At 36.8% G+C, this 7,363-nt stretch overlaps 1 protein-coding gene across 5 annotated transcripts in view; it reads left to right on the top strand.

Annotated features, from left to right (window-relative positions):
- URGCP (upregulator of cell proliferation) overlaps positions 1-7,363 on the top strand; it is a 91,473-nt gene that overhangs the window by 1,443 nt on the left and 82,667 nt on the right. The gene's annotated exons all lie outside the window — the stretch shown is intronic.

Genomic DNA, 7,363 nt, shown 5'->3' with positions numbered 1-7,363 from the left:
CAACACAAATTCCTGTTAGTCCGTGAGTCATCCATCCCCACATTGTTTACATGGCTCGCCCCTCATAGAACAAATGATCCTTAATTTTTATGAGTGTTTATAAGCTTGTGTGAGACTATAAACTTCAGTGACAGTGATGGTTGTCCTTACTAATAGTGTTAATTTCTAAAATTTCCAGAGAATTTGCATCACTTGTATAATCTAGAAAAAAGAAAAGAAACAGAATTGTGTTGAATAGCAAATGAAAAATTCCACTTCTCCTTCCTTTTGGTAGTCTAGAACATAGTCTTCTAAACTTTTTACATAGATTTTTATAGTTTTTTTATGTTGAAGTAATTTTAGATGTACTGAAGTCTTGCAAATATAATAAAAGATATGAAAATTGACAAATTGGACTTCATAAAAATGTAAAACTTTTGTGCTTCAAACAGCACCATCAAGAAAGCAAAAAGAATGAGAGAAAATACTTGCAAATCATATATTTGATAAGGATTCAGTATCCAGAATATATAAACTCTTACAAGTCAATAAAAAAGATAAACTCATTAAAAACTAGGCAAAGGATTTGAGTAGAAATTTCTTCAAAGAAGATATAGAAATGGCCAATAAGCACATAAAACAAAAAAAGCTCAACATCCTTAGTCATTACAAAAATGCAAATCAAGGCCACAGTTAGATACTACTTCATACTCTCTTGGCTATGTGCAAAAGGACAGATAGTAACAAGTGTTGGTGAGGCTGTGGAGAAGTTGAAACCCTCACACTTCACTGGTGGGAATATAACATGGTGCAGCTACTTTGGAAAATAGTTTGGCAGTTCCTTAAAAAGGTAAACATAGAATTATATGACCTGGCAATTCCATTCTTAGGCATATACCCAAGAGAAATTGAAACATGTCCACCCAGAAACTTGTATACAGATATTTACAGCAACATTTTTTATGCTAGCCAAAAGGTCAGAATAACCCAGATGTTGAGTGGATAAGCCAGATGTCATACAGCCACGCAGTGGAATAATTTTGGCAACAAAAAGGAATGAGGTAGTGATAATATGCTGTATCATGAATATATTCAATTTCTGGGGTTGCCATATCAAAGTACCAGAAACTGGGAGGCTTAACAGAAATTTACTGTCTCATAGTTTTGGAGGCTGGAAGTCTGAAATCAAGGTATTGGCAGGGTTGGTTTCTTCTGAGGGGTGTGAAGGAAAATCTTTTCCATGCCTATCCTCTAGCTTCTTGTAGCCTCAGGCATTCTGTGGCTTGCAGATGGTGTTCTTCCTGTGTCTTGATCTCATCTTCCCTCTAAGTGTATCTATCGCTGTGTCCAAATTTCCCCTCTTTATGAGGACTCAATCATTGGATTAGGGCCCAATACAGCTAATGACCTCATCTTTACTTGACATCTGCAGAGATCCAAATTTCAAATAAAGGCACATTCACAGGTACTGGGATTAGAACTTGAACATCTTTTGGGGGTACACAATTCAACACATAACAATGGATGAACCTCGAAAACATTATGCTGAAAGAAAGAAGCCGGTTACAAAAAGCTTCCATTTCCATATGATTCCATTTATGTGAAAGGTCCAGAATAGGCAACTCTAGAGACAAAGTGTATTAGTAGTTGCCTAGGGCTGAGGGAGAGCAGGATTGCTAGTGAGTAAATTATACATCTGTAAAGTTGTTTGAAATATAACAATACTCAGAGTTCTTGTATACCCTTCATCCAGCTTTTAATGTTAGTATATTACATAACTGTAATATAATTATTTAATTGAGAAAATTAACATCTATACAATACTCTTTACTAATTTACAGACTCCATTTAAATTTCATTAGTTATCCAAACATGGATACCAAGGGGGCAAGGGGGGTGGGATGAATTGGGAGATTGGGGTCAATATACACTATTGATACTATGTATAAAATAGATAAATAATGAGAACCTATTGTATAGCACAGGGTACTCTACTCAGTGCCCTGTGGTGACCTAAATGGGAAGGAAATCCAAAAAAGAGGGGATACATGTATACATGTAGCTGATTCACTTTACTATACAGTAGAAACTAACAACATTGTAAAGCAACTATACTCCAATAAAAAATTTTAAAAATAAACAAAATAGTTCAATAAAAGATGGTTCTTAAAAAAAATTATCCAAGCAATGTCTTTTTTTCTGGTTCAGGATCCGATTTAGGATCCCATGTTGTGTTGGTTTATCCTGTCGCCTTAGCCTCCTGGAATCATAGACAATTTTTAGTCTGTCTTTGATGATCTTTGATGATCTTGACACGTGAAGAGTATGGGAAAATTATTTTGTAAGATGTCCCTCAATTTGGGTTTTCTGATTGATGAGAAATCAATCAATTTGGGTTTTCTGATTGACGCATTTTTGGCAAGACGATTACAGAAGTGATGTGCCCTTCTTGGTGCATCATATTAGAGGTACGTGAAATTGGTAAGTCATTAATGGTTAAGTCTGATCATTCTGTTAAGTTGTTATTTATCAGATTTCTCCACTGTAAAGTTAAAAAATGTTCTTTTTAAATTAATAAGTAGCTTGTGGGGAGAAACTTTAAGACTTTGCATTTACCTTATTTTTTAAATCAGAGTTTCATCCAGTAATTTTAGATTTCATTCTTGCTCACAGCAATTATTACTGTGGTATTTACCAAATGGTGATTTTCTATTTCCTATTTTCTTTCTACCTTTGTTAAATGGAATTCTACTCTAAGGAAGAGCTGTCCTTTCCCCTCCATTTATTTACAGACAGTCCCTGACTTACAGTGGTTTGACTTATAATTCTTTGATTTTACGACAGTGTGAAAGCAATAGAAGTTGAGTAGAAACTGTACATCGAATTTTGAATTTTGATCTTTTCCTGAGCTAGTGATATGTAGTATGATACTGTCTTGTGATGCTGGGCAGTGGCAGTGAACCAGTCAGTCACACAGTCAGGGAGGTAAACAACCAGTACACTTAGAACCATTCCGTACCCTTACAAGCATTCTAGATTTTTACTTTCATCATAGTATTCAATAAAATACATGAGATATTCAGTAGTTTATTATAATGTAGGTTTTGTGTTAGATGACTTTGTCCAACTTTAGGCTAACGTAGGTGTTCTGAGCACATTTAAGATAGGCTTGGCTAAGCTATGATGTTCCATAAGTTAGGTGTATTAAATGCATTTTCAACTTATGGGTTTATCAGGACATAACCCCACCATATTTTGAAGATCTATATTTATTTATTCAGTTATTTTGTTTATAACAGTATGGACTCATGGATGTTTATTCTATCAGTTTTAATCCATTAGTGTCATTTATTACGCTGCTCAAATTGTCCCAAATTTGGCCATTGAAAGCTTGTAGGGAGCCTCTAAGATGGCCTCCGACAATACCTACCTCTTAGTATTCAGGCCCTTTCTTAATCTCTCCTTGAGTGTGGGCTGGATATAGTGACATTTCTAATGAATCGAAAAGGTGATGGGATGTCACTGCTGAGATTAGGGTTAAGTAAAAGACTGGCTTCTCTCTTGAGCAGATACTCTTGCTTTCTCATTCTCTTGTTCCCTTGCTCCTTCACTTCCTCACTGTGTTGGAAACCAGCTGCCATATTGTGAGCTGCCCTGTGGAGAGGCCCCTGTGCCAAGGAACTGAGACAGGCCTCCTAGCAATAGCTAGTGAAAAACAGGCCCTCAGCCCAACACCCCACAAGAAACTGAATCCTGCCAACACCATAGTAATGAGCTTGGAAATTCATCCTTCCTTATTTAAGCCTTGGGATGATCCTGGCTGACAGCTTGACTGCAACCCCATGAAAAACCTTGAGCCAAGGGAATCTATATTAGTTTGCTAGGACTACCATATGTACCACAGGCTGGGTGCCTTAAACAGCAGAAATTTATCTTCTCACAGATCTGGAGGTCAGAAGTCCAAGATCAAGGTTCTGGCTGACTTGGTTTCCAGTGAGGGCTCTCTTCCTGGTGTGTCGATGGCCTCCTTCTCACTATATATTTACATGGTCTTTCCTTGGTGCATGTACATAGGGAGTGGGGCTGCATGGGGAGAACACTAGTTCTCTGGTGTGCCTTATAAGGACACTAGCCCTATTGGATCAAAGCCCAACGTTATGACCTCATTTAACCTTAATTACTTCCTTAGAGGCCCCATCTCCAAATACAGCCACACTCAGTGGTAGGGCTTCAAAATATGAATTTGGGGGGGAAATAAACAAGGACCAGGAAAGAGGCAACTTAGCAAGACAGAAAACTTACAGACAATAACTGCTTTACTGCAGCCAGACACCATGGAACAAAATGGGCCGTCATCCCCCTCAGCAAAGGTTAAGTGGGGAACCTAGACTTCCATGATTGTCTTGCTGGGATGATTTCAGAAAAGACCAAGAGAAGCTGGGATTGTCATGGCCACCCAATAATAATGAGACCTTTCCTCCTTCATAGTGTTCATGAAAGTCATGAACATGTAGGGAGCAGTTACAAGGCACTCTCCCCTCTTCCCCCCACCGTCCATGCCTCGTATTAGGGTTCTCCCGAGAAACTAGAGGGAGGTGGGAAGAAGAGATGAACCAGGAACACTAAGGGCAAGAGAAGATTGATATCAGCTCAAGCATTTGCACTTGAGCTTTTGTTCTGTTCAGGCTCTCAATAGATGGGATGATACCCACCCACTTTGGGGAGGACCATCAGCTTTACTCAGTCCACCAATTCAAATGCTAACCTCTTCTGGAAACACTCTCACAGCACATCCAGAAATAATCTTTACAATCAAGGTATTCTATAGCCCAGTCAAACTGACATATAAAATTAATCATCATACCCTCCCAGCCAGGGTGACGGAATTTCACCCCCACTTGGCAGAACTGAGGTGGGGTCTTCCTTTCTGTGCTGATGTGATGTCAGAGGAGCCTGCAAAACATAAGATTTAAATAGGATCTGAGTCTCAATGCAGTAATCAAAATGTCCAGGGTACAACTGAGAATCACTCATTATACCAAGAACCAAGACTATCTTAACTTGAGAAAGACAAGATAATCATCAGACACCAAACCAGAAATGACACAGAGACGGGCATTTTCTGACAAAGGTTTTAAAGCAGGCATGAGAAAAATACTTTAATTAAGAAATTCTGAAAATGCTTGAAACAAAAAACTAGAAAGTCTCAGCAAAGAAATACAAAGAGGAACCAAATGGAAATTTTAAAACTGAATATTACAACAAATGACATAGTAAACTCACTAGAAGGATTCAGCAGCAGAGTGGAAATGATAGGGAAAGGATTGGTGAAAGTAAAGATAAAACAATAGAAATTAAACAGAGAAAAATAGATTGGAAAAAAAAAAGTGAATAGAGGCTCAGGGACCTGTGGTAGTATAACAAATGATCTAATATTTATCTCATCTGCATCCCAGAGGGAGAGGAGAAAGAGGGTGGGGTTGAAAACATATTTGAATAAATAATGACTGAAAAAAAAATTTGGCAAAAGACATAAAACTACAGATTCAAGAAGCTGAGATAACCCAAAATAGGATGCACCCCCAAAAATATCACGCCAAGATACATCATAGTCAAAATTCTGAAAACTAAAGACGAACAATCTTGAAAGCAGAAAGAAAAAAATAATACTTTACCTATAAGTAAAAAACAATTTGAATTACAGCAAGTTTCTTATCAGAAACCAAAGAGGCCAGAAGGAAGGGGCATCACATTTCCAAGTGCTGAAAACAACTATAACTAAGAATTCTATATGCAGTGAAAATATTCTTCAGGAATAAAGTGTATAGATATCAAGACATTCTCAGATGAAGGAAAACTAGAAGGGTTTGTCACCAGTAGATCCACCCTATATTTTTTAAAAAGGGCTGAAGGAGGTTCTTGAACTGGAAAGGAAATGATAAAAGAAGAATTCTTGAAACATCAGGAAAGGAGATAGAACAATAGAAAGAGTAAAAATATTAGTTAAATACAATGGAATTTTTTCTTTTCTTAAGTTTTCTAAATTACATTTGGTGATTGAAGCAAAAATTGTAACATTGTCTATGGATCTCAAAGCATGTAGGGGAAATATTTAGGACAATTGTATTATAAATGACAGAGGGTAAAGGAACTGAAAGGATTGAAAGGTTTTTACACTTCACTCAAACTGGTGAAATCTTGACACCAGAGGACTATGAAAAGTTATGTGTGCATAATATAATACAACAACTAAATGTCTATACAAAGAGATACATTCAAAAGCACTATTGATAAAGCAAAATGGAATTCTAAAAGAAAAAAAGGTACAAGTAACCCAAAGGAAGGCAGAAGAAAAGGCAGAAGAAAACAGAGGAAAGAAACAAAATGAAACCAAAAACCCCACTGAAGTCCTAGCATATCAATAATTACATTACATGTAAATGTCTGAATATACCAACTAAAAGAGAAGAACAGGGTAGATAAAAAACAAGACCCTACTATATGCTCCCCACAAGAAACTCAGTTCAAAATTAATGGTATAAAAAAAAAATTAATGGTATAGGTAGGTTGAAAGTAAAAAGATGGCAAAAGATATGCAATGCAAACAGTAATCAGAAAAAAGCTGTAGTGGCTACATTAATGTCAGATAAAGTAGACTCTAGAGCAAAGAAAATTACTAGGGTCAGAGAGGGGCATTTCATAATACTAAAAGGGTCAGGCTATCAAGAAGACATGGCAATCCTAAATTTGTATGTACCAAACAACAGAGCTGCAAAATACTTAAAGCAAAAACGGACAGAACTGAGAGGAGAAATTGACAAACCCATGATTATAGTTGGAGACTTCAATGCCCCTCTTTCAATAATTGACTGAACTACATGGAAAATCAGCAAGGTTATATAATAACTCAACAGTACCATAAATTAACAGGATGCAGCATGCACACACACACACCACTTCACCCAACAACAGCAGAATACACATTCTTTTCAAGTTCCCGTGGGTAGTTTACCAAGATAGACCACTTACCATGATAGGGCCATAAAACAAACTTGAACATGTTTAAAATAATTGAAATCATACTGTGTGTGTTCTCACCACAAATGAACCAAGCTAAAAATCGGTAACAGAAAGATAACAGGAAAATCTCCAAACAGTTGGAACCAAGTTGCTAAATAATCTCTTGAGTCAAATAGGAACTCTCAAGGGAAATAAAAACAACATGTTGAACTAAATGAAAATGAAATTAAAACATACCAAGATGAGTGGGCTATAAAGTAGTGCTGGAGAAAAATTTATAGCACCAAATTCTTACATTAGAAAAAAGGGAAAGTCTCAAGAAAATCATGTAAGCTCTCACTTTAGGATCCTATCCAGTGCAGAA

The sequence above is a fragment of the Delphinapterus leucas genome, chromosome 9, assembly GCF_059928025.1.
Source record: "Delphinapterus leucas isolate spDelLeu-1000000601 "Yukka" chromosome 9, BTC_Dleu_Yukka2, whole genome shotgun sequence".
Taxonomy (NCBI): domain Eukaryota; kingdom Metazoa; phylum Chordata; class Mammalia; order Artiodactyla; family Monodontidae; genus Delphinapterus; species Delphinapterus leucas.
The sequence above is the reverse complement of the archived record's forward strand: the minus strand, read 5'-3'. Positions and strand labels throughout refer to the sequence as shown.